Here is a 27,300-nt window from a genome sequence, read left to right as displayed (position 1 = left end):
AACCAGCTCTTAACTTTGAATCAGTTTATGTCTTTTTATTAAAATAAGTTTCTTGTGGGCAATAAGATGTATTTTTTTTTAGTCATTCTGTTACTCTGCTTGTTAGAAGAGAATTCAACGCATATGTCCTGTTCCTGTAATGGATATTCTGGCAGTGTGATTCAGTGAAGGGCATACTGTATTTAGAGTCCAGACCCACCCAAGTTCTAGTCCCACCATTCTCTGGGTGTGTGACCTTGGTCAAGTCCTCTACTCCCTCGGAACCTCAATTTTCTTCTCTATTAGATATAAACCAAATATTACAAGATTGCTGTGAGAAATAAATGAAATAAAAATGTGAAAAATCCCTGTTGGATTCTGTGGACCATTTGCTTCAGCTCTTCTACAACCTAAAATATATTGCTTTCCAAAAGAAACCTCCATTTGGTTGGATCCTTGTGATAATAGCCCCAATTCACTTGGTTTTGCATAGATTTTCCTTCATGATTTTTTTCTTCTCCAGAGCATGCGGGGCAAGATTTGGAAGCATCCTTTAAATATTTTCTTTCTTTTCCTTGGGGAGCTCAATAATGTCTTTCATCTTAAAGTGGAAATATTTGATATGTAGGTAGCAGGATCTGAACCCCTATTTTCCGACTCTTAAATCCAGAGTTCTTTTCTGTGCATTAGGATTGCTAGTAGAAAATGAGGCAATAACTTGTCTCCTCATCTTTCACTACTCTCACATCTTTCACCATTAAAACAAAGCCACAAAACCAGTGACCCTTTACTAACGCAAAAAAATCATGAAAGGTGTAGTAGGTGGTTTAGGGCCATTGAGGTTTTATTGAATTCCTGGATTTTTTCCCCTTCAATTCACTTAGTAATCCCTAGATATAATAGCTTTCTGGATGATTAAGAGATTTGGAAAAAATGATGCAAGATAAGTCTTATGAGAGACTACCTTATAATGCTGCTGATTCGTTGTATAATTGTCCTAAGCCTGAATGCTGGTGGTACCAAACAATGCTTTGTTGTTCTCAGAAACTGGAGAGAGCAACCCTGGCATAACATCTTTCACTTCCCAGAGAAAATACAGCTTTCAAGAAGCAATCCAATTGTGGGTTTAGGAAGAACGTTTTCTGGGGACAGAGAATGAGTATCCAGTGTTGTGGTTTTCCAGTGAGATTCGTAATTGTGTGTTCCCAAGGGAAGAGGTTCAAGAAGGGCATCTCAGAGGGAAATTTCAGCCCTCCTCTGTGGCTCAAGTACGACCATGGGAGCTGAAAAGTAGATGTATGAAAAGGGTAGAGCCAGGCCTGGGCTTCCAGGAAGACAATCACTTGTATGGTGTACTTTGGGGGCATCAGAAAATCGTCCGTTCACTACATATTGCGCGCCCCCCCCCGACCGATGCCAGAAATTTCACCTGAGCATTCTTGCGTTAAGCATCGCCATCTTTAAAAACACAAATCACCCTGGTACCAGTACCCATTAAGCTGCTAGCTCCTCCATGTGAATGAGTTTCTCAGATCCCTTTCCTTTCCTTTTTGACCACAGAAGCAAGGCTGTGTTTGCTTTGGAAGGAAGGGTGGGTTGGAAATACGGAGAGGGCTGTTACCTGCCCAATTCACATTTTCCCCAGGCATTTTGGACCTGGTTCCCTTGGCATTGTTAGAAAGCTCCTCTGTACATCATCTGCTCTGCAAGGACTTCAGGTTCCTGGAGCCTTGGGTCTCAGCAGGAGCCCCGGAGGCCTTCTCAGGAGCTGTTCTTTGTGGCAGGGTTGGTTCAAGACCCTAGCGGGCCCTGTGTCTAGGAATGCCTGCCATGGTGCTAGGAGGTGGCCCTCTGGCTGGGGACGCAGAGCTGGAGCTGCTCCTCCACAGGCCAGGGCTGCCTTTCTAGCCCCTCTGCTGCTTATCCACAGAGGGAGCCCCTTGCTCTTGGGAAGAAGAGGCCTTCCTTGAAGGAGCTAGCTGCTGAGGAGGGGAATGTGCCAGAAAATGGAAGACAAATGTTCAGATTCCAAAGGGGAAGGGTGGAGTTCAGAAGGAAATCACTGACTTGTGTATATTATCTCGTGTACATAGGGAAAAAAAAGTTACCTGACTCACAGCTGGCAGAAGGGAGAACAGAAATGGAGATTCTGCTGGGGGAGGGCCTCTTCTCTGTCCTAGCTCTTGAGAAACAAAGGCAGCTGGCCTGTTTGAGTTCCTTCCCAGTTCCCAAGGTTCCTAAGGCTCGGGCCTTCTTGGGCCTTCAGTCCCCATCCCTGATCCCTTCCCCTCTTTCCTGTCCCTTCTCCTTTCAGCATTCTGAGTTGAGAGTTTCTGAATTCTCTCTAGTGCCCAAGGAGAAAGAAACTACGGCCTCATTTAAAATTTAGGGGTGACATCTTTGAGTGTCATCCTACCCAGGAGAGTCACCTTTTTTAAGAGGATGGTGGAGGCAGGGGAGACAGCCTCAGCACTAGGCCTGAATCTCTCATGGAGAAATTTCAGGACGGGGTGGTGGGGGGAGGGGTCTCAGTGTCCCTGGCAAGATGGGGCCTGGTATTGGGAGCCTTGAAGAGCAGCCCAAGAGTTACCATCCCAGCAGAGGGGATTCTGAGCCATTTTCCAGCCGCGACTTTGAGTCCTGGGCTCTCTCCCACTCCCCCAGAATGCACCTCTCTAGAAGTTTGGCAACAGCAGCCGCCCTTCCTTTCTGTCTACTCCCTTCAGTGTACACAGTGATACTTTAGGCTGAGGCTGTGTTTGAATGAAATCCAAACAGTCTGCCCTGCCTTAGATCAGAATTCAGACAAGCAGGAAAACTCTCAAAACCTCACCTGTTTGTGGTTAATGTCCACCAATCAGAGCTCTACACTCTAAACGCAGTTACAGAGAATTCAAGTATCCAAACAGAGGGGAGAATCTCCTAATCCCCCTTTCCGAGGCCCAGAACCCAAGACTGCTGAGCAGAGAAGATAGCTTTTAATGGAGTCCAAGAGGCTCCTAAACAAATGTCAAGTTTAACATTAATGTGTTTAGAAAAGTCACCCAAGATCATTCTTTTTAAATCTATTTTGTAAACTGCCAGCTAGCAGGCCTCCCAGGATCGTTTTTAATTTGTTGGGTCTTCTAGATGAAAACTGTCTCTCAGAGACCCCAGGCAGCCGGAGACATCCTTCTATTGATAAGGAAAAAAGAGGAATTGTGAGAAGTGAATTTTAGAGTAAGAGCTGAATGTATTCAAAGACAAACTAAAAGTAGGAGTCAGCCTGAAGAAACATATGGCTTGAAAATGACCATTCCAGCCTTCATCGGGGAGTTTTCCATGCTCTCTGCCAGCCCCTTAAGTACAGCCCCGTGGAACCAAACAGGATTTCCCAGGCCCAGTCTTCAGGCAACTGTGTGAATCAATTTCCTTCTTGTTTGGTGAAGAGAGTGAGCCGTTATTTACAGTTGTCTCTCAGGAGCCTCCGGGAGATGCAGAATAATTGTAGTTCCCAGCAATGTGATTAAATTGAGTGTAAGAGATGCCCCGCAGCAAGAACAGAACTGAAAAGTGAGGAAGTATTTTGTTCCAATGGATGTTTAAATTGGAAAAGCTCACACACAACTTTCCAGCCAAACAGAGGAGGAGACTTGAAGGCCATCTTTAAAATACATCGTTAAAGCTTGTCGCGGCAAAAGTCTTTCCTGGATTTAAGGACTCACTTCAGACTGGTGTTCCCAGAGGGGACTAGAGCCAGAAGGAGCCCAAGCCATGGGAATGATTAGCCCTACTTGCATCTAGGGGGAGCCTAGTTTTAGAGTGGGCCCTTCTGGACTCTCCAAACACACAGTGGTTCCAGGGATGGAGTCTTCACCCAGGTCTTTGCAGCCAAGAGAAAACCGGGGGGCCCCTCATGAGAAGGAAATGAGGAAAGGGGAGAAGGGCATGGGAAAAACAAGAGGATAAACATTCCAAAAGGCATGAGGGAAACCTCCCGAGAATTCCTGCTTTTCCCTAAATCTACTACTTGAAATTTAAGTGTATGTGCATTTTTTTCTTTCCATACATTTCTAAATTAAAAACTCAGGGGCATCCCCTTGCTATGGACTGAGAGCTCAGGCTTGTCAGCTAGAAAGCACACCTGCATCAGGGCAGGGGAGAGCACATGTCCTTCCATCTTAACATTTGTCTTTGTGTGTGTGTGAGGAAGATTGGCCTGAGGTAACATGTGTTGCCAATCTTCCTCTTTTTGCTTGAGGAAGATTAGCCCTGAGCTAACATCTGTACCAGTCTTCCCCTATTTTGTATGTGGGACGCCACCACAGCTTGGCTTGATGAGTGGTGTGTAGGTTCGTGCCTGGGATCCGAACCTGTGAACCTCGGGCCACTGAAGCAGACCACACGAACTTAACCACTTGGCCACCAGGCTGGCCCCCTCTTTTTCTTTTTTCACATTTGTCTTTTGTTTGGGCAAATCAGGAAGCGAATTCCTCTCAACCTAACTGACTCTGTGGAGGAAAGGAGACCGCTAGGGCAGAAAAAGAGTGCTTGTCTGGCCATCGGAAAACTTACCTTCTATTATCAGCCTTCCCCTCCTTCAAGTTCTGTGACCTTGGGTCAGCCACTTCCCCTCTTGGGGCCTTAGTTTTCTCATCTTTAAAATGAAGAGATTAATCATCTTTGAAACTGTCTTCTCCTAGACATCTATCAGCTCTGAGGACAAGAGCTGTCATCTCAGGCCTCACATGTTCTACTCAGGTTCATTTTCCCATTTTCAAAGGTCATGCTTCCAGCAGTTTAGGGCTCATACTGTATTCTCCCATTTCTTCCCGTCATCCAGGAGCTTCTCCTTGGCAGTGAGCTCTTTATGAAGATGCCAAGAATTTGAACCTATTTGTATTCTAGACCAGCTAGCATCTTGGATTAGTCTAGCATGATTGCCCTCTCAAAGAATCCCTTAAAAAGTAGAGGGATACTTAGCCATTTTCTGAACATTTATGATTTTTATTAGAGTACTATTCTAAGTGAATTGTAAGTGCGTCTCTGGGTGTAATCTGGTGCCAACACAGTTCAACACACATTCAACACAGTTCGACACAGAACTCCTGATTGGGAGGCAGATTCAGGTGTGTTTGGAGCATGGGTTTGGAGTTAGGCAGACCCGAGTTTGAATCCAGGGCTTGCTGTACCTCTTACTAGATGGGCCACCTTAGACATATTACCCGATCTCCTTAAGCATAACCTTCCTCATTCGGGAAAAGGGTTCTGGTAAAATTCTCATAATATTGTGGTGAGAATTAAATAAGCTAACACATGGAAAGCACAAGTACAGTGCCTGGGACATAGTCACTATTCAAGCAATGTATCCATTGTTGTTCTTCTATCTTGTCGTTGGTTAATGTCAAACAAGCACTTCTATGTTCGCCACGGTATGTGGTTAGAAGCACCCACTTCTTTCACATTGTTGAGTGTTAGCTGTGGGATTCTCTGCCTCTCTCCTGTTCCACCCCCTGGCCCTGTACATCTCTCTCTCCACCTTATTTTCCTCCTCCTCCCTTCTCCCCAGCCTTTACATTTTCTTCCCTTCCCTCTTGCTCTCGCCCCCACCTCCCTACTCCTCATACACCCAGTCTCACACAAGCACCCTTTGTACCTGTCTTGGCTGCTTTCCTGGTTCAGTCTGACTAACTCAGGATTTGACCTTAACATTAATAACAACAGCAATTAACTCACACAGCCCACACTATGTGCTTTACACATAACAATTCATTTAATCCTCATAATCCTAAAAGCTAGCTACTATTAGTATCCTCATTTTACAGATGAAAGCGTGAATTGCAGATAGATTAAGTGACCTGCTCAAGGTCATATGACTAGTGAGTGGTGGAAATGGGTTGAAGCCTCTCTGGGTTGAAGCCCATTGGCTTCAGGACTTGGGTTCCAGGATCTGTGCTCTTAGTCACTACAGGATACTGCTTCCATGAGGCAAAGAGATGCAAGACTCTTGTGTCTCCCCTGGTAATGCAAACAATGAATGATGCACTTATTGATAACTGAATAGAGTTTGAATGTCCATCATTTCAGAGGCTGTCATTCACTGTGAGTCGAACCTTTGCTTCTCTAGGTCATAACAGCCGGAAGGGAGGGGGCTAGGTAGAGTGGTGGAGTACAGTGGGGTGTGGGTAATGGTCCCAATGAGAATGAAAATAGCCCTTCAGTCCAAACCTTCCCCAAGTTGCATCCCTGAGCAGGCCCTAGAAGTTCATTCACAGGCACCAGGAAGCCGAGGCTTCCACTTCTGAGGCTACTTTTGCTGTCATACCTTGGATGGATCTCACCCTTCTTATTGCTGCTGAGGAGGGTCTTGCTAAGGTGGCTAAGGGTTTTTTCCCACCAGGGTTAACAGCTATTTTAGGAGATCTTTTCCACCACTCAGTCAGTTTACTCATGTATAAAATGGGAATTGTCATACCCACCTTGTAGGGTACAGTAACTATGTGGACTTAAAGAAGATAGGGTGTATAAAGCACACTTACTACTCTTCATGGCTCAGAGTGGGCACTCTTATAGGCTTCCAAAAGGATGGCCTGTACCTTTCAGCTTTTTAGTGGCCCACTCTATCCTCTGCCTGACGCCACCTCTACTCCCAGTCCCTTGTGGAAATTCTGGTACCTGGGGAGGATTCCTTGCCCATCTGGGGCATACTCTTCTTTACCTTGACCAGCCCCTGGGCTACGAAAAGGAGCCTTCGACCTTTCTTTGCTTGGACGCTTAATCCAAGTGTTTGCCCCTTCCCCATGGCAAAGTGTGCAACCTTATGTAAGTCACTTCCCTTTAATGGGCTTTAGTTCCTCCTATGTTAGACAAGAGCGTTGGACTTAGTTCATGGTTCACAATTGGGTCCCTGGAGGTTGTGGGAGGATGTGCGCACATTTACCTGGACAGAATGACTCAAACATCTGATGTCTGTGCTGAGACAGTGCGCATGTCTTATTGGAAAGTTATGAGCATCTTCAAACATGTTAGTTGCTGCAGCTTTGGGGAATTTTCCCATTGGTTAGTTCTTTCAATTGGTTCAAATTTCATCAGTTCTGTTCAGTGAGTTGTTTCTTAGTGTAAGAGTCCCTAATTTATCTGTTGATGGAACTTACCTCATTCATTCTCCAAATTCATTAACCTGCAAAAATAGAGTCAGGAATTGGAATTAGAAGGCAAGGGCGATATATCTTTGATAGCAATTTGTTAACCCTTTAGTTATCCGAGGTAGTCAGGCAATGAAGAATTTGGGTTATTTGGTGAGAGGTTGGCGATTCCTCTTTATACAGTGAAATGGCTCTGGGGGGAAAGTTTCCTGGTGCAGGAGTGGGGTCTGGGATCTCAGGAACATCACTCTGCACTGTGCCTCAGCTCCTTTGTAAGCCCAGCTTTTCAATCCCATAGGTAGACCAGGGCTCAGGAAACTATGGTCCATGGGTCAAATCTGGCCCGCCACCTGTGTTTGGACACCTGTTTTGCAAGGGAAGACTGGTTTTTACATTTCTAAATGGTTGGAAAAAATCAAAAGAATACTTTCTTGTGCCATATGCCCATTATGTAAAATTGAAATTTCAGTGTCCACAAATAAAGCTTTATCGGAACACAGTCACGCTCACACATTTACATATTGTCTATGGCTACTTTTGCACTACAACAGTGTTGCTGATTACTTGTGGAAGAGCATGGATGGCCCGCAAATCTAGTAGCTGGCCCTTTACATAAAAAGTTGGTTGGCCCCTGAGCTAGATCATGAGCCCTCGTGTCACAGACTCAGGAAGAGGTTCCCAATCCTTTTGAGTCTTTGAGGACCCAAAGTCCTGGCTACCTTCAGACTAGCAGAACAAGCCTAGAGGGGACCAGCAACCCCACCCCCCCAGCCCATCCAACCCCACCCTACCCTACCCCCTACCTCAACACAGATTCAAACCTCAAACACACATAGGAGGCATAAAGCACTAAACATCTAACTCCTTCACATCCCTGGGCGGCCAGTTGTTGTGAAATGTTCTTGAGGCTCAGAGGCAGAGGGGAGAAACCTCGGCCCTGTGGAGCCCACCTCTGCCTTTGTTCTCAGGGACAGAAGAACAAAGGGGCCACGCTGTTCTAAGTGTAACTTTCTGAACTCATTTGTATGAGGCAGCCTCAAAGAACAGATCTGAGTCATTCTGACAGCTTCTCAAGGGCCAAAGGACTTCCAGATGGAGACAGTTAATTTGCTGACCAATTATTCACCTTCCAAAGTACAGGTCTAAACTCCGAGTCATCCCTTCACCTGGGAGCAGGTATAAAACCCTCATCCTTTCATGACAAAAATCGTTTATTTCAGATACAAACTTTGAGGTTCAGAAAAAAAGGCAGAGGAACTGCTTCCAAGAGCTAAAAAAGCAATGTATTCCAGTGTACTACAAAGAAATATATTTCCGTGTATTTCAGCTTGCTGTGAAGGCCAGAGTTCAGGCAAACAGCAGACAGCGGTAAGTTGCGCCCACAGCCCCTGCCAGTCCTGCAGCTCCCTGCCCGTCTCCCTCTCCTCCCTGCTGCCTATCTTGCCCTTGTCCTCTGGCCCTCCCTTTAGACTGGTTTTACCCTCCCCATTTCTGGCTCTGTTGTTTTCCCCTTTTCTTCTTCTTTTTTGTACCTCTCAATCTCTCCTCTTCCCTCATCCCCTGCTTCTCATCTCTCTCTCTCCTTATCTCCTACCCCAATACGTCTATAGTATAAAATAGAAAAAAGTCTTTTAATCATTTGTAAATATTATTTATGGTTTCAATTTTTTTCTTTTTTTTTCTGCTGAGGAAGATTCACCCTGAGCTAACATCTGCTGTCAATCTTTCTCTATTTTGTATGTGAGCCACTGCCACAGCATGGCCACTGACAGAGGAGTGGTATAGGTCTGTCCCTGGGAACCAAACCTGGGCTGCCAAAGTGGAACACGCTGAACTTAACCACTAGGCCACTGAGGCTGGCCCCTCAACTTTTAGTTTTAAAAGCTGTTGAGTGAAATATTTTCTGTTTCTTGAACTAAACAAAATTGCTTTTTGCTCTTTGATGTGCCTTGGTAACAATGCTAATAGCTACAATTAATTGAGCACCTACTTTGTGCCAGGGACTGTTAGGCACTTAAGATGTTATTAACTTATTTAATACTCCCAAGATGAAATAGGTACTGTTATCATTTTCATTTCAAAGGTGAGGAAATGGAGGTATAGACATTAAATGTCTTGTCGAAAGTCCTCCAGCCTATAACTGGCAGAGAGTTTGAAACCCAGACAGCTCGGTTCCCAAGTCCACATCCTTAACCATGAAACTTAACTGATGGCCTTCTGTTGTTAGATGGCCCTCAACTGAGAGAAGGCACAAAGCCTCCTCCATTTATTCCTCAGGCTCCCCTGCCAGAAGTGAGGCAATTAATGATCTGCACAAGCTCACTTAAGCTTCATGGCTCTTCATAGGACACCTGTTCACAAAATGGTGGTATTAGTATGATCTGAGGGTGAAGTTTTCAGGCCCTTGATGTCAAAGGGTCACTTATTGGCCATTTGCACAGGCCCAGTTGATGGGTTGGTGGTCTCAACCGGCCTGAACTGGACAAGGGGTCGTCTCTCAGTTCCTGAGAAACCACTCTTAATTACTCTGTTGATAAGATGGAGTCAGTTGAACTGGTCCTAGAGGCCCATGGTTACATTATTAATATGCTTATGACCACTTTGTGAGGGAGATTGGGCTATGGTTGAGGGGAAATAAGGCTCAGCAAGGTCAAAGGACTTCATCAAAGTCACACAGCTGGTGAGAGGTTGGACCCTGGTTGAAACCCAGGTCTGACATCAAAGTTTGTTCTTGGAAAGCAAACTGCTATATTGATGACCTTCAAATTATACCACGTACATGAGCCACTCTTGCTCACAGCCACCTCTGACACTGATCCCCTTCAATGGGTCCAGTGACTTAAGTTTCTGTGAGCACTAGATCCTGACCCCTCAGGCAGGCTTCTTCCATTCCTGGAGGCCCTCTGATTGGGATGAACTCGATTTGCTCTTTTTCAGTGGGGAGTGAGGGACTTGCGCAGAGCCAGCATTTTCTTAAATTCTTCTCCTGCCTCTTTTTCTTGTTTCCTAAATGCTACTAAAGTTACTTTTTCTCTGAGGATGAGTTTCTGTTGTTTTTCCTTTTGAAAATTGTTAAAAAGCTTTCTTAACTGTTTTGAAGTGCTACTTGGCAATCTTTGTTTTGGTTTTAATTGGTGAAGTAATCCGTCAAATTATGAAAGTAAATATAACTATGATGAGGAAAATTTGGAAAAGAAAAAAACATGGGGAATCCTATCCCCCTGGCACCACCATTGTTATCACTTGGCAGAAGAGCATAGAGGAGGGGCCCAGGCTCTGACGTCAGACTAAAGTGTTTGGATCCTCAGCTCCGTACGTATTCTGTTAGTTAACCTCTCTCACATTCTAAATGGGTTCTGATCCCAATTTCCAATGTGTGGGGGCAGGGGGCAGATTTTCCCCCATATCATCCTATTCTCTGACACCAGCTGCATGTCCTATAATTCAACTCAATTCTGACACTAGCTACCTGGAGATAGCATCAGATCCCACAGGTTAAGGGCTCAGTCCTACAAGACTGCCTCCCTACCCCCACTTCAGACACCAATCACAAGCCCAGGTTGTCACCTGTGCTTCTGACCCATAAGCTATAAATAGAAGGTTCCAATGATCCCCTCGTCGGGTCCGATTAATTTGCTAGAGCGGCTCACAGAACTGAGAGAAACATTTTACTTACTAGATTACTAGTTTATTATAAAAGGATATAACTCAGCAACAGCCAGATGAAAGAGGTGCATAGGGCAGGGTATGGGGAAAAGGCGTGGAGCTTCTATGCCTTCTCCAACCACCACTCTCTCCAAATCTGAAAATCTGTGTTCCCCTACCTGGAAGCTCTCCGAACCCCATCCTTTCGGGTTTTTATGGAGGCTTCATTACATAGGCGTGACTGATTAAATCATTGGCCATTGGCAGTTGATTCAACATCCAGGCTCTCTCCCCTCCTGGAGGGGTGGAAAGTTCAAACCTCTAATCACTTGGCTGGTTCCCATGGCAACCAGCCCCCCATCCTTAGGTGCTTTCCAAAAGTCACCTCATTAACATAACAAAAGACACCATTATTGCTCTCATCACCTAGGAAATTCCGAGGGTTTTAGGAGCTCTGTGCCTCAAACGGGTATGAAGACGAAAGACGTATTTTTTATTATAAATCACAATAAGACACCTTCATTTTCTGCATCTGTAAAATTGGGATTACGTAATGTTAGTGGGAGGATCCAGTGAGAAGATAAAGATACTGACTTCTGCATTTTGCTTAGAATAGGTACTCAATGAGTATTTGCTGAGGGAATAGTTTCTTTCCAACCTATTTTCCTAAGCAAATTCTAAATAATAATAATAATAATATAATTTCTTATGTTGTGTTTCTTCACCGAACCTGAGTTTCCATGGTACCACCTAGTCTTCAGGGCCATCATTTTTTTTTTTTTCTTTTTGAGGAAGATTAGCCCTGAGCTAACATCTGCTGCCAATCTTCCTCTTTTTGCTGAGGAAGACTGGCCCTGAGCTAACATCCGTGCCCATGTTCCTCTACTTTATATGTGGGATGCCTACCACAGCATGGCTTGCCAGGCGGTGCCATGTCTGCACCTGGGATCCGAACCAGTGAACCCTGGGCCGCCGAAGCGGAATGAACAAACTTAACTACTGCACCACAGGGCCGGCCCCAAGGGCTGTTATTTTTAATGACTGCATGAATGTCCATCAAGTGGAAAATTATAGTTTATTTAACTTCCCCCTTATTTGGGGGCACTTAAGTTGTTTTCAATTTATTTTGTTCAATTTAAGTTGTTTCAATTGTGTGCAATTTATCATATTTTGATAAGGTACTAATAGATTCTTTACACTGTGATCTTCTTTAATTCAATTTTGGTGGTATTTCTTTAGCCTAATTAAGCATCTTAAGAACATTTAAAAAATAACCAGAATAAAAAGCACTCACCTGGTCCTGAGGCGTTTCCAAGTGGTGGTGGCAAGGTGGGGTTGGAACCTTCCTGTGTGCTCTTTGTTTTGGATCCTGTAGCAGGTGGTTTGTGAACAATGCCCTCAGCCCTAGAAGGCACACATCAGATAAGGAGGGGGAAAGAGATTTTCCCCTAGTTTAAGACTTTATTTTAAGCTTCCCCGCGTGGAAATCATTTATCTGATATGAAGGCAAGAGATTCTGAAAGAAATTATCTTACTCTCATTATTGGTCCCTAAGTTTGTGAGATACTTAAACTTTTTGATCTAGTGGGATAGGATCATGATTGACTTAGCAGGCCTCTTTTAAGAAACGATTCTGAAATGAAAGAACAAGAGGCTAGAATCTCACTTGCATTAGATGCTGCTTCTCAATAGTCCTTTGAGTTCTCTCCTCTCCAGCCACATAGCTACCGCCTTGGCCTCAGGGCTGGACGAGGGTGAGGCCAGTGAAGTGCTTGACTCTGCTGCAAATTTAAGGGGGTACCACAAGCCTCACATTTTAACATAGCATTTTTAATATCCAAATTAATGCAAAAAATCTATGATGAACACAATATCAAAAATTTAAGTACAGACTCCTACAGTGCTGTACCAAGCCATATTGGAGCCTGAGGCAGAAGAAAACAATGTGTGTCCCTATATACATGTTTTTATGTATTTTTTAAGGGTTTATTTTTCTAGAAGTAGATTTTGAAAATATCACTGATGTGTTTGTTTCCATCAAATCCAAAAAATTAAAATTATAATAAATTCTGTTTGGGGTAGAAATAAAACATTGACACATGAAATAATGTTGTTCATTTTGATATATCTACCTTTAAATTTTTCAGTGTTTTTTCCACTACTTTAGTTTTGATTTCATGAGGTCATTGTCCCATCTCCTTTGACTGGCTTGACAAATTTATCCAGCAAACCAGCAAACGTTTATTAATTACTATCTGTCCAGCACTGGGCTGGATCCCGGGGATGAGACAAATATGGATAAGATAGAGTGGTTGCCTTGAAGGGGCTCACAGTCTACTAGGAGAGAGGTCAGACAATGGGCTCCAGGGCTTCAGAAGAGGGAGGGGCTGTAGGAGGTTCTTCAGCTAGAGAAGACTTCTTGGAAGAATGGCAGCTTTGTTGGAAACAGAATGTACAAAAGTCCACAGTTTGAAAGAGGCAGAATCACTGGCAGAAGCATAGAGAGTGTGTAGAGGGGACTGGAAAGATATGAGACGGGACGGGCAGGGGAGCCCAAAAATGAAGAATCTGATAGAGTAGTTGAGGATGGGCTCTGGAGTAAGACAGCTCTGGGTTCAACTCAGCCCCACGACTTCCTCACTGGGCAAGCTATTTTCTCCCATTTTGCTTACTTGTTAAATGGGGGTGTGCTGGGTATTCTCTGCATGCCTCTTCAGATGCATTCTCCACTCTTCTCTACCCTGCTGTGTCACCAGCAGGCAGATCTTAATGGACTGCATCAATGGGCTCCCATCCCCGCTGGCCTCTGGTTGAATTGGACCAATGGGGGGCACTAACTGGACATCAGGAGGAGAGTGAAGGCAGTGTATTTACTCTCTTGGCCTCCTCCTTGCTTCATTGCTGCAGGTCAGCTGCATCCCCCTCTCCACAGCCACCCACAGCTTCTTTTAGGCACAGATGACCTGAGCCACTGCTCTTTTGCTCCCTCAGCCTAGCGGTGGTAAGGGCTCCCAGCAGATGCTAGCACCAGGGTGCTCCATCATCCTTTGTTACCTAATTCTGCCCACACTTTTGTAAACAGTTTCTTCATTAAGCTCTCCTTATTTACCTGTTTTGAATGTGCCATCTCTTTTGTGCCAGTACTTGGCACGTAGTAAGTGCTCAATAAACGTTAGCCCTTATACCACACTGCCTGGATGAAACCTTCAGTGGGGACCTCTCCTGCTGTAAGTCTCCATCCTTTGCAAATGTCTGCCTGGAGGCCCTGCGTTAGCCTGTATGTCAGCAAAGTAGAACAAAGGATTTCAATTCGAAGTCAGCAGCTGTGCCAGGGGAAACGTCAGAACTGGCTTCCCCAACAGGCTGGCGCTGTGATGCCAGCCAGATAATTATTCCAGGCAATTTCTCCTGCTATTGTCCCCTTGGACTGGGTCCATGGTCCATGGTTGTCACCTGGTTCAGAAGCTTCAATGAGCAGCGTATCAACAGTCATTACAAGCAGCTGTGTTTCCGTTTCCGTTTTTGTTTCTGTCTTTGGATTAGTGCAGGTCAACCACTCAGTGAACTCGCCGTCTATAAAATAAAGACCTTGGCTGAGGCTCCCTCCTCCCCCCTCGCAGTCGCACATGGCGAGACTGAATGGGAGAGTGCAGCATGGTCAGGATCTCAGCTGCAGTACCACCGGGCGGTTTCTCAGGAACCTCTCGGACTGGATTTTTATGTTGTGTTGATCAGTCAACGGAGAGGAGTTTTATTTCTGAGAACATTGTTGCATAAAGCCATAATTCATGGCCTTGGCAGAGATATTACATTGGTCTCCTCTGTCCCCCTAAAGCTGCCAGAAATACCAATTCTTCCTCTCTCCCTTCCTCGTTGGTGTCATCACGGAAGATGCTGTTCTGAGAACAGAGCCTCTGATTTATTCTGTAAGTTTACAAAGGCTATAAACACTGCTCTGAGATGACGTAGGTCCATTCTTCCAGGCGATTTTACAGTTACTGAGGAGGTGTGGTCTTAACATCTCCTGCATGTTGATTCTGAGAGACTCCTTGTTTATGATTGGTGTGTCTGTTTTAATTGCTTCTCATTAGAGTAGAGCACAGCGACCTTGGAGTATTAGGAAAAGTGGGAAGAAAATAATGGCACTGGCGATCTAAGCCACAAACAAGTGGAAAGGGTATGCAAATTCGACATGAACTAACCCACACCACACTCAACTCTCCATTTAACTGCCGAAATCCAACCTTCAGATAAAATGCTTAGAGAATCTGGCAAGTCCTGCCCTGGAGAAACCACACAAATCTTACTTATTGCTATACCAACTTACACAAACAATCCAGCCTTCCATATGGGGATGCTGTCCGTGAAACCGGGGGAGGGACGGCTGCCATCCAGGCATGGGAACTGCATTTCCTCTCTGTCCTCCTCTTCTGATAAAAGTGCAGAAGAGGACAAGGGCTCAAAGGTGGGAAAAGCAATAGCAAAATGGATGGGCAAGTGCTGTGTGGCTTCCGCACAGGCGTGGCTGTATGTCAGGCCCAGATATCTGGAGAGAAGACAGACATGTCCCAGCAGTGTGAGTAGTGAGACCATGGCTTCATTGCCTTTGTCCCTGCCTCCCTGTGAAGGAGTCTAGGTGGGGAGTGCTTGCATTGTCGCTCTGGTGTCTCAGCTCTCCCGTAGGGCCTCTATTCCCCTCTCCAGAGACAAAGCCAAGGCGTTGGGATTTGGGCCTGACGTTTCTCTAACAAATTGCAATTCCTCCTTAGATCCGTTTGAAAAAACTGACACCTACACATGTGATTTGTAGTACAGACATATGAAAAGTAAAGAGTTTCCCTTAATTCTGGGGAAAGAAGTACCGTTCAATCAGAATGCATACTGCCAGGAAGTGTTCAGCTAATCTACGGTATCATTAAAATTCTGCTTGAGCCCATCACTGTCTCAGTATTGTGTTTCTAGGCGAGTCCCTTTGTTTGCTGTGTCACTGTGTCATCCTTCCAGTGTTTGCCCCCTTTCTGGAGTTGATGGACTTGGATTTCAATACGTGCTTCACTACTACACAGGTCTGGAACCACAGCTGTATTTTTTCCCCCTTTCATTTGCTTTTATTGTGAGCTTAAACAACTCCACTGGAAAAAAAGACTCAGAACCGAATGTACATTCAATTCTATTTGTGTCACTCCAGGTTCACTTATGATCTTGGCCAATGTACAGACTGGGTTCCTGCAGGGCTGTAATCAATGTGTACACACTGTTTCACTTATTATTGTGTATACACATTTCCATAGATCAACAAAGTCCGCATATTTGTCATCTTTAATGGCCAGAGAGAATTCCACGGCGGAACCACAGCACTTTAGAAGACATCGCATTTGCATGTTTTCTTGTTTGTGGGTGGCACTTCAAAACGTGCCAGCTGTAAAGAGAGCTCTGCTAAACTCTGGCCACAAATCAATAACAAGACACAATGTGAATTAAGTCACATTGGAACTCAACCTCACCAAGCTGAATTTAATTAGTATATATTGTTACAGGGTAGTCTATTTTCTCCTGGGCTAGGCCCCTGATGTTTCCAGGTTCCAGTTATTATTCACTTAGCTGAGTATAGAAGATATGATTTGAAACAAACCTGAGCTCCTTTGGACTGCGGTTCTCAGTGAGCTTGACTTTTATTCATCTTGGAGACGCCCACATTCTGCTGGGTTCCTCTGCTCGGATCCTTTACGTTTGTACCACAGGGAACTGGATCTATGTTGTTTTGCCCCAAGCGTTCCTGTCTTTCTAATTTCCTAGCTGCTGTGGTCTAACAAAGCTTCACTGACCTTAAGCGTTGTGAGACGGCTGTGTTACAAGCTGGCAGGATGCCACGCATTTTATTTATTCATGTTGCCGCTGGCTAGTCTGAAGATTGTCAGGGATATTCTGCTACTGGCATCACGGTACTTTTTACTTTAAGGGAGCCATTTTCATTTTCAGAATCTGTTTGTTTTGTATCCCTTGCCAGTCGGAGTTGGTACTGGTTCATTTTCCTCCCAGTGAGGGATAAGTATAGTCTCCTGTTGAGGATAGAGCAGTCCCCTGGATACGATCATTTAAGGTTATTCAAAGCCTTTTGACTTATCTACCTGTTTTGGCTAAATTCAACCTTGGGATATTACACTTCGTATCTGTGATAGATTCTAGGGCAGCGGTAACATTTCTACCATCTTGAAATAGCCAGGAGAAAGACTTTATCACTTGTAAGGCAGGCCAAGTGGATGAGAGAGGCCACTTACGGGTTTGTTCAAAAGAAACTGCTTAGTGGCCAGGGGCTGCACAACATCCACGGTGACTGAGCGCTTTACTCCAAAGCGGCAGAAGCAGTTGAACACGGCAGTCCCCTGTGCTGAGAGTTGCTCCAAAGGATGCTCAGCCCCACAGTCATCCCAAGCAGCTTTCTTTACATTTGGTACCTGTAGGGAGCCACTGAGACCTCATGAGGAGGGTTTGGTGTCCTGCTCCAAGATAAAACTCCTGACGGAGTGTCAGCAGGACAGACAATTTTATCTGCAGGCTTTGCCAAGTTTTCCAGGCTCTTACGTGATGGCCTATTGTAATAACTGGCTCATGCTTACAAGTTACCCAGCTGGAGTTAGGGAGGCATTCCATGGGTAGACTATAGAATTAAGTGAACTAGCCTACATGAAAACTAATCCATGAACTTGGCCTTTTAAACTATAGTCTAAGCAGCTGAACTTACCAGTTACTGCTTACAAGCCACCCCTCCTCCTGGAAAAACAATTCATGCATGCTTCCTACTGATAACAGGATGTAATAAACCAGTACAGTGGGTGGTCCAGGAAATTGGGCTTTACAAGTCTGAAGAGGCAGTAACTAGTGTGGTAGTCCTTGGATATTTAGGAAGCTCTGTTTAGAGTGCAAAAGAACCTTGCACTAACAAGGTTTTACTCTTGGTTTGCTTATTGATTCATGAATTCATTTATTCAATGATTCATTCATTCCCCAAATATTTATTGAGCACCTTTTGTGGGCTAGGCATTGCAGTAGGCTTAGAAGCTACAGAAATAAATAAGACAATTTCTATCCTGGAGGGCCTCATGTGTAAATTAATGCTACCGCTGCTAATAATTATAATACAATTGTTAATTATTGTTATTATTATTGGATTATAGTGTGATAAATGCTAAAACCAAGGCGTATACGTGTACCATGGGATCATAGATGAAGTGACTACTTCAATCTTGGGGCAGGAGGTGGTCAGGGAGAAAGTCACTGACTTGGTGTTGAAGGGTGTGTAGGAGTTCACTAAGCAAAGAATGTCAAGGATTCATCAGGTTGGTGAGACAATTTTTTATTTTACTGCAACAAGAGAAGAAATTTTCCTTATACAAAGAAAATAGGTTCATATTTTTCCTAATTCCATTCTGGTCTTGTTCATTTACTCATTCATTCAATATATTTTTAATTTCTTTCCAAGTTTTATTCAGATATAATTGACTATAACATTGTGTTAGCTTAAGGTGCACAACACAATGATTTGATATATGTGTGTATTGTGAAATGATTAATTTATTTAATGTCCATCACCTCATATAGTTACAAATTGTTTTCCTTGTGATAAGAATTTTTAAGATCTACTCTTTTAGCAACTTTCAAATATACAACACAATGTTCTTAACTACAGCATAACTGCAGTCATCATGCTGTACATCTCATATCCAGAACTTATTTATCTTAAGCTGGAAGTTTGTACCTTTTGTCCACCTTCATCCAATTCCCCCTCTCCCCGACTCCCTTCCTCTGGCAACCACTAATCTCATCTCTGTTTCTCTGAGTTGGTTTTTTTTCTTTTTTTAAGATTTTATTTTTTTTTTCCTTTTTCTCCCCAAAGCCCCCCGGTACATAGTTGTATGTTCTTCGTTGTGGGTCCTTCTAGTTGTGGCATGTGGGACACCGCCTCGGCGTGATTTGATGAGCAGTGGCATGTCCGCGCCCAGGATTCGAACCAACGAAACACTGGGCCGCCTGCAGCGGAGTGCTAACTTAACCACTCGACCACGGGGCCAGCCCCTCTGAGTTGGTTTTTTTAGATTCCACATATAAGTGAGATCATGTGGTATTTGTCTTTCTCTGTCTGACTTACGTCACTTAGCGTAATGTCCTCGAGGTCCATCAATGTTGTTGCGAATAGCAGGATTTCCTTCTTGTTATGGCTGAGTAGTATTCCATTGTGTGTGTGTGTGTGCGTGTGCCAGATTTGCTTTATCCCTTCATCTGTTGATGGACACTTAGGTTGTTTCCATGACTTGGCTATTGTAAATAATGCTGCAATGAACATGCGGCATTCATTAAATATTTACTGAGTTATGTACTATGTTCTACGCACTATTCTGAGCACTGAGGATATGGCTCTAAAGAAAACAGACAAAAATTCCTGCCCTCCTAGAAGCTTACCTTCTATTAGGTAAGGAGACAGACAATAAAGAAATGATCAAAGTATATATGTATATATATATACATAAAAATATAAATTTTATATACATGATATAGCAGAGGGTAGTAAGTTCTCTGGAGAAAAGGGGCAAGTCCCGAGGCTATGGGGGAAGAGTGTTCCAGGCAGGCCAGTCAGTGTGGCTGGCGCAGACTGGGAGGGATGGCAGCAGGAAATGAGATTAGAGAGGTAACAGGAGGTCAGCCCATATAGAACCTTGTAAAATCTATTAAGGTATCTGGCTTTGACGCTGAGACAAGAAGCCATTGGAAGCAATAAAATCATGGATGCTGGCTGTAAATTTGGCTCTCAGACTTCTGGGAAACTCCTGCAATGAAACAAGCATTAATACTTTCCAATGTAAACAATAAAATGTATTTGAAAAAGCTTTTCTTGCAATAAGTGATTAAAAAACTTTCTTTAAAAACCTTTGCATAAAGTTAAAAAATTAAGTTTTCATGAAAGGCATTATTTTAGGATATTTTGTTCTGTAACTCAGTCTTTCCCTTTATGATGCCTTGCTCCTGATTCTGATGCTTTCGATACTCCCCCTTCACCCCACATTTAGACAAAGCTGAGTGTGAGATCACAGACGGGCTGATGAGAATGTGAAGCGTATCCCAGAAATATCGTCCCCCAAGGAAAGGGCAGAGAAGAGAGCACGAGTGAAATGACTTCACAGGGAGTGGGTGTTTGGGGGAATCTTGATAGAGAAAACACTTGCAGAAGAGTCCTTGAAGCTCTTTCTGACCTTCTGGAAAATATCCATAATAAGACCTTTAAATAAATAGATCAATGAGTTGGACAATTAAAAGATCCTATGCTGGAAGACTGGTACTGCTTTACCTTTAATAACACGAACGAACATGGATTTCAGCATGCTTTTTTTTTTTTTAAGATTTTTTTATTTTTTCCTTTTTCTCCCCAAAGCCCCCCAGTACATAGTTGTATATTTCTTGTTGTGGGTTCCTCTAGTTGTGGTATGTGGGACGCTGCCTCAGCGTGGTTTGATGAGCAGTGCCATGTCCGCGCCCAGGATTCGAACCAACGAAACACTGGGCCGCCTGCAGCGGAGCGCGCGAACTTAACCACTCGGCCACGGGGCCAGCCCCTCAGCATGCTTTTTTTATAAAGGAAATAAAATATAGTTCGAGCATTCGCATTTAGCCCTCCCTACAAACACAAGAGAGTTTATAGAACCGGCAGCTCTATTCTGGGTATTTCTCCATGTGGCCACTGAGTGGCAGTCCAGGTAAAATTATTATAAAGCACAACCTCACTGAATATATATTTATTAAATGAAACTAACATAATGCGGAGGATGAAAACATTTTCTTCCCCTAGACTCTTCAGCTCCCTGAGTCCTGCCTTGGACTCACTGGAGACAAAGGCAGGGTCATTTGTCAGTGGCCCACCATTAGTGAAGGCCGCACATCTTTCACAGCCCCTCTGGAGACTGTGTGAGGGTATTGTAAGCAGGTATGTGTTTATGTATATTTGTGTAGGTCATGAACATTAATCTGCCAGTGCTGTTCAAATGGCACCTAGAGAGTTTCTTGTTTAGCTGCATAATGTGCTCTTTAAATAGAACTAAACCAATTTGGGAATGCAGACCTATTCAGCAATTTGGTGGGGTGGTAGTAAGAGAGAGGGGAAAGAAATAGTGCTGCCAACATTTCACAGTTGAGATGGAAATAGCAGGGGCTGGGAGATGGCAGGGAGGGGGCTGAAATGGAAGCTGTTGCAACATACTGTTACTTACTTCTAAAAGTCATCCCTTGTTCCATTAGCTGGCCCCTGGTAGCCTATTAAAATTGCTATGTCCTAGTGCTTTATCTCTGAAGGCCACTCAACTGCAAGCATTCTAAGAAGTTCAATTCTTGCCCCTTTTCTCTTCTTCTATTGTCTTTCCCTGGAAGCTCTTGTTCACCGTTATAGAGAGAACTGCCAATTCTAACCCTGGCCCACCACTAAAAGATATCTCAACTGGATGCCCCACAAACACCTCAATCAATATAAGCCATGTTATGGGCTGATTTGTGTCCACCAAAATTCATATGAATTCCTTCACTTGAAGTCCTAACTCCTAGTACTTCAGAATATGACTGTATTTAGAGATAGGGTCTTTACAGAGGTAATTAAGTTAGCATGAGGTCATTATGGTGGGCCCTAAGCCAATACAACTGGTGTTTTTATAAGATACAGACACACACGCAGGGAGGATCATGTGAAGACAGTCATCTACAAGTCAAGGAATGAGGCCTCAGAAGAAACCACCCCTGCTGACACCTTGATCTCAGACTTTTAGCTTCCAGAATTGTGAGAAAATAAATTTCTGTCGTTCAAGCCACCTAGTCTATGGTACTTTGTTATGGCAACCCTAGGAAACTAAAGCTAAAACTAAAAAGAAAACAACCGTAGAAAACCCCAAACAGAACTCAATTTCCTTGTTTCTTCATTGATGACATTGTTATTTGTACTTCACCCAGACAGAGTCATCTTAGTGCCCTCCCTCTTTTTCTCTTCTTCCTCCAACTCCCTTGCTATCCACATATAATGGGACCCCAAGATCTATCTATCCTGTCACTGAAATGTCTCCTGAATCCATCTTCTCCCTTCAGCCTTCACTTTCATTGCCTTAATTCAACCCACATCATCTCCCATCTGAACTGTGACTTTTAAAGTATTTTTTGGCCTCTCATCTCTCCCCTCCTCCATTTACCCTTCACTTTACCACCGGTTGGCACTTTTAGACAGGAAAAACATTAGCATGATTGTATACTGATGGAAATAATGCAGTGGAGTGGGAAAGATGATGAGCAAAGAGAGAGGTAGCAGAATTTCTGGTGTAATGATCTTGCATGGGTTGGATGGGAGGGGATTTAGTATATGAATGTGCTAGCACACAGGAGTTGACCTAGATAGGAACACAGAAAGCTCATCTATAGTCACAGGAGAGAAAGGAGAGAATACGGTACAGCTGTAGATAGTACTCCAGATTTGGTGGTGGTAGTGTAGAAGTTCTCTTCTGATGCTGTTATTTTCTCAATGGAAGAGGAAGCAAGGTCATCAATGAGTCACCTGAGAGTGAGAACAGCAAGGATGAGTAGTAGGTTTAAGGACAGAGGAGGTATGAAATCATCATCTAGGTGTGTGGGAGAGTAACTGGCATGGGGAGAGATAGCATGATGCTGGGTGGCACTCAGAGCTCACTGGAGGTTTGTGGTCTTGGAGGTAAATCAAGAGAAGTCAGCAGAGCTTGGTGACTTTTCCAGGTATAACAGGCTGTACAGATGCAGGCCCAGGGCTGATGGAGAGGTGGATTTAACCAGGTTGACGGTTTGCCGGGTGAGAATAGCAGAGGAAGATAGAGACAAGAAAATTGAGTGTCTAGAAGAGAATGACCATAATGATGGACAATAATGGTGGACTACAGAATTTAATGCCAAGAGGGAAGTGAAGGTTTGAGGGGCTAAGGATCAGTGAAAAGATGGTCAGATCACTAGACTTTAGGTCCTCGTGAAGTTGAGGGATTGTTGGAGTTAGGGTTCTAAGGCAAGTGAACTGAAGTTAGGAGATGGTGCCCAGAGTGGGAGGCCTGAAAATGAGTTTTTGGGTGGAGAGTAGTGGCAATGAGATTCTTGGATGAAAGTCAAGGCAGCATGGAGGACAAGATCATTGGTATGGAGGAGTTCAAGGAATTGAGAAGCTAGAGTGTGGGAAGGATCATCTATGTGCGTATTAAAACCACTAAGAATGATGACAGGTATAGAATTTTAGAGAGATTGTGATCCTAGAGCTAAAATTGAAATCAGAAATATATAGTTTGGGACCTCTGGAAAAGACAGGACTCAGCCAATACCAAACACAGCCATCTACAATTTCTGACAATGTCGCTTTCAATGTCTGTCACATCCCCCATCCTCATCACCTCTTGACTAAAGCCAAGACCTATTAGCTTTACTGTTCTGATGCATATAACCTTAGCTAACATGTCTCTAATTCCCAAGCAAGTACCTTCACTAGAACAGATTTTTTTCTTCTAAAATTTCCCAAAGCATCAATCCAGCTTTCGAAAAACATTTAAATATTTTCAAATATAATGTACTTTTGGCAATCACAGACTTAACATTCAAGATCTCTACCTTTAGGAGAAATCCAGGATGTCCACACCACGTAGTCATTTACAGTTTTTCTGAGGCACAAATTTGAACTTCAGTCCCTACCAGGCTGATGCACAGCTTGAGACAATGGTTGATCAATGCTCCTTGAACCTAGACAATCATTCAGCTTCCAGAGCTCAGAACGGGAACTTCTATGAAGTCAAAACAATTTTGCTCCTACGCACCCCGCCCCGTGTAAAAAAAAGCCCTCGAAAAGAAAGCCAACTGCTAGTGCTGGCAATGAAAGTGAGCAGAAATGAAGAGAATCTAAGAAGGCAATGTTTTTTTTCTTTTGCAGAACACAGAGTTTTTATGAGCGAAATCATGTACCATGGTGATAATTGGGAATTGTAAGGACCTCCTGTACAGCTGTACAGAAGAAAGACGAATCTGCCTATTCTTTCTCAAATACTTCTGCTCTAAAATAGGCAAAATATGTCTTCACATCCAATCCCCGCAAAAACCTCTCTACTTATACTCTTTGCAAATAAAGTACAATAACAAATATTCTCTTTGCATTAGAAAAATTAAAATCACAAATAGTTGGCTCTTCTCTACACTTTGTAACAGTAGGTTTCCCTCTTATGTAGATCAGGATAACACTAGCAATTTTGGTATCTCATCAAACTTGTTAAAATAGGATTCTACCTGTACAGGCAAATCTCACAAAGACCAAAGAAAGATTTAGGTCAAATGGACGAGGACTTTAATTATCAGCTGTGCATGTTTTCAGCTCTTCAGGCCTTTTGTGAAACCCCAGGCTGCCTGCCCCAGGTAACTACTCTATTATTGAAGTGAGTTGGAGAGGACCTCTTCATGGAGAAATTATAATTGGAAGTGTCATTTATCCTAAACTTCTAACCTACAAGACAAGATCCTGGGCACAAAGCCAAGAACCCCGTATATCTAGAATATTTTTAAAACTCTCGAACAAGGAGGCATGCTTCACTGTAAGTTTAATGTTCAAGGTTCTCGTGAGACAACATTTTAAAAAGGAGGGCAAATAATAGACACTTAACTTTATTTTAATGATATCTTTGTGGAAGTCCCCAAGGTCCCTTCCAGCCCTAAGATCCTGTGATTCTAGGCCTGAGGAAACTATTTTATTTTTATTTTTATTTTTTTTTTTTATTAATGTTATGATAGATTACAACCTTGTGAGATTTCAGTTGTACATTTTTGTTAGTCATGTTGTGGGTACACCACTTCCCCCTCCGTACCCTCCCCCCACCCCCCTTTTCCCTGGTAACCACCGATCAGATCTCCTTATCAATATGCTAATTTCCACCTATGAGTGGAGTCATATAGAGTTCGTCTTTCTCTGACTGACTTATTTCGCTTAACATAATGCCCTCGAGGTCCATCCACATTGTTGTGAATGGGCCAATTTCGTCTTTTTTTATGGCTGAGTAGTATTCCATTGTGTATATATACCACATCTTCTTTATCCAATCATCAGTTTCTGGGCATGTAGGCTGGTTCCACGTCTTGGCTATTGTAAATAATGCTGCGATGAACATAGGGGTGCAACGGACTCTTGAGATATCTGATATCAGGTTCTTAGGATAGATACCCAGTAATGGGATGGCTGGGTCATAGGGTATTTCTATTTTTAACTTTTTGAGAAATCTCCATACTGTTTTCCATAGTGGCTGTACCAGTTTGCATTCCCACCAACAGTGTATGAGGGTTCCTCTTTCTCCACAACCTCTCCAACATTTGTCGTTCTTGGTTTTGGATGTTTTTGCCAATCTAACGGGGGTAAGGTGATATCTTAGTGTAGTTTTGATTTGCATTTCCCTGATGACTAGCGATGATGAACATCTTTTCATGTGTCTATTGGCCATATTCATATCTTCTTTTGAGAAATGTCTGTTCATGTCCTCTGCCCATTTTTTGATCGGGTTGTTTGTTTTTTTGTTGTTAAGCAGTGTGAGTTCTTTGTATATTATGGAGATTAACCCTTTGTCGGATAAGTGGCTTGTAAATATTTTTTCCCAATTAGTGAGCTGTTTTTTTGTTTCAATCCTGTTTTCCCTTGCCTTGAAGAAGCTCTTTAGTCTGATGAAGTCCCATTTGTTTATTCTTTCTATTGTTTCCCTCAACTGAGGAGTTACAGTGTCCGAAAAGATTCTTTTGAAACTGATGTCAAAGAGTGTACTGCCTATATTCTCTTCCAAAAGACTTATTGTCTCAGGCCTAATCTTTAGGTCTTTGATCCATTTTGAGTTTATTTTGGTGTGTGGTGAAAAAGAATGGTCAATTTTCAATCTTTTGCATGTGGCTGTCCAGTTTTCCCAGCACCATTTGTTGAAGAGACTTTCTTTTCTCCATTGTAGGCCCTCTGCTCCTTTGTCGAAGATTAGCTGTCCATAGATGTGTGGTTTTATCTCTGGGCTTTCAATTCTGTTCCATTGATCTGTGGACCTGTTTTTGTACCAGTACCATGCTGTTTTGATCACTGTAGCTTTGTAGTATGTTTTGAAATCGGGGATTGTGATTCCGCCGGCTTTGTTTTTCTTGCTCAGGATTGCTTTAGCAATTCGCGGTCTTTTGTTGCCCCATATGAATTTTAGGATTGTTTGTTCAATTTCTGTGAAGAATGTTCTTGGGATTCTGATTGGGATAGCATTGAACCTGTATATTGCTTTAGGTAGTATGGACATTTTAACTATGTTTATTCTTCCAATCCATGTGCAAGGAATGTTTTTCCATCTCTTTATGTCATCGCCTATTTCTTTCAAGAAAGTCTTGTAGTTTTCATTGTATAGATCCTTCACTTCCTTGGTTAAGTTTATCCCAAGGTATTTTATTCTTTTCGTTGCGATTGTGAATGGGATAGAGTTCTTGAGTTCTTTTTCTGTTAGTTTATTGTTAGTGTATAGAAATGCTACTGATTTATGCACGTTAATTTTATACCCTGCTACTTTGCTGTAGTTGTTGATTATTTCTAATAGTTTTTCTGTGGATTCTTTGGGGTTTTCTATGTATAAGATCATGTCGTCTGCAAACAACGAGAGTTTTACTTCTTCGTTACCTATTTGGATTCCTTTTATTTCTTTTTCCTGCCGAATTGCTCTGGCCAGCACCTCCAGAACTATGTTGAATAGGAGTGGTGAAAGTGGGCACCCTTGTCTTGTTCCTGTCCTCAGAGGGATGGCTTTCAGCTTTTGTCCATTGAGTATGATGTTGGCTGTGGGTCTATCATATATGGCCTTTATTATGTTGAGGTACTTTCCTTCTATACCCATTTTACTGAGGGTTTTTATCATAAATGGGTGTTGGATCTTGTCGAATGCTTTCTCTGCATCTATTGAGATGATCATGTGGTTTTTGGTTTTCATTTTGTTGATGTAGTGTATCACGTTGATTGACTTGCGGATGTTGAACCATCCCTGTGTCCCTGGTATAAATCCCACTTGATCATGGTGTATAATCTTTTTGATGTATTGCTGTAATCGGTTAGCCAAAATTTTGTTGAGGATTTTTGCATCTATGTTCATCAGTGATATCGGCCTGTAGTTCTCCTTCTTTGTGTTGTCCTTGTCAGGTTTGGGGATCAGAGTGATGTTGGCTTCATAGAATGTGTTAGGGAGTTCTCCATCTTTCTCAATTTTCTGGAACAGTTTGAGGAGAATAGGTATTAAGTCTTCTTTGAATGTTTGGTAGAATTCTCCAGAGAAGCCGTCTGGTCCTGGACTCTTATTTTTGGGGAGGTTTTTGATTACCGTTTCTATTTCCTTACTTGTGATTGGTCTATTCAGATTCTCCATTTCTTCCTGATTCAGTTTGGGGAGATTGTAGGAGTCTAGGAATTTGTCCATTTCTTCCAGGTTGTTCAATTTGTTGGCATATAGTTTTTCATAGTATTCTCTTATGATCTCTTGTATTTCAT

The 27,300-nt window shown here is 43.1% G+C and overlaps 1 long non-coding RNA gene across 1 annotated transcript in view; it reads left to right on the top strand.

Moving 5' to 3' along the window:
- Nucleotides 1-23,825, top strand: part of LOC139081134 (uncharacterized) — a 102,307-nt gene extending 78,482 nt beyond the window's left edge. Inside the window, exons 2-3 of the long non-coding RNA XR_011536126.1 lie at nucleotides 8,431-8,471; nucleotides 23,704-23,825. This is a non-coding gene — a long non-coding RNA (uncharacterized lncRNA). The remainder of the gene's footprint in view (nucleotides 1-8,430; nucleotides 8,472-23,703) is intronic.
- Nucleotides 23,826-27,300: the final 3,475 nt, after the last annotated feature.

Source organism: Equus przewalskii, chromosome X, assembly GCF_037783145.1.
Source record: "Equus przewalskii isolate Varuska chromosome X, EquPr2, whole genome shotgun sequence".
Classification (NCBI taxonomy): domain Eukaryota; kingdom Metazoa; phylum Chordata; class Mammalia; order Perissodactyla; family Equidae; genus Equus; species Equus przewalskii.
The sequence above is the reverse complement of the archived record's forward strand: the minus strand, read 5'-3'. Positions and strand labels throughout refer to the sequence as shown.